The sequence below is a fragment of the Aplysia californica genome, unplaced genomic scaffold (assembly GCF_000002075.1).
Source record: "Aplysia californica isolate F4 #8 unplaced genomic scaffold, AplCal3.0 scaffold00095, whole genome shotgun sequence".
Lineage (NCBI taxonomy): Eukaryota > Metazoa > Mollusca > Gastropoda > Aplysiida > Aplysiidae > Aplysia > Aplysia californica.
In genome coordinates, this window is record NW_004797365.1 from 1,566,191 (window position 1) to 1,566,781 (window position 591).

The 591-nt window shown below is 34.3% G+C and overlaps 1 protein-coding gene across 1 annotated transcript in view; it reads left to right on the forward strand.

The window, feature by feature from the left end:
- The window catches only part of LOC101857710 (EF-hand calcium-binding domain-containing protein 6), a gene marked incomplete in the record, with an annotated part of 46,464 nt that overhangs the window by 39,165 nt on the left and 6,708 nt on the right, over positions 1 to 591 (forward strand).

Below are 591 nucleotides of genomic sequence, written 5' to 3' on the forward strand. Positions count from 1 at the left end.
ACACAGACATACACACACACACATACTCACACGCACATACTCATATACACCAATGCAAATTATAACAACAATTTCTCACTGTCATAGATTTACTTCTCTGATTACCAAAATATCTTTCTTTCTCGTACTTTGCCCTCATTTTCTAATGTGCACTGACATTATAATAATATCCATCTACCAATCCATCCACCCATTTCTTTTATGTATCTTTTTCTTTAGCCTATCTATAATTTTTTCCTTGTATATTGTCTCCTTTGATACGCAAATCTATCTATCTATCAAGTGTAAGATATTATGAAACGAACATTAGCAGCCATGGTTCGCTCTCAATTCTCTACTTGGATACTCAAAACAAAAAAATAATAATCACCCCAATAATCGCATAATCCCAGTCTATTCCTGTCTACCACCTGTTCGAGTCCTCTAAGTAAGTCATTTATGCTTGGTCAACCTCTACCTCTTTTGTGGTCTATTTTTCTATTTATGTATTTGACAAACGTGTAAGTTATTGATTCCTGTTCTCCATCTGTTTTGTGGCATATTTTTCCATTTACGTGTTCGTATTTCACAAGCTTGTTTAACCCACCTGTT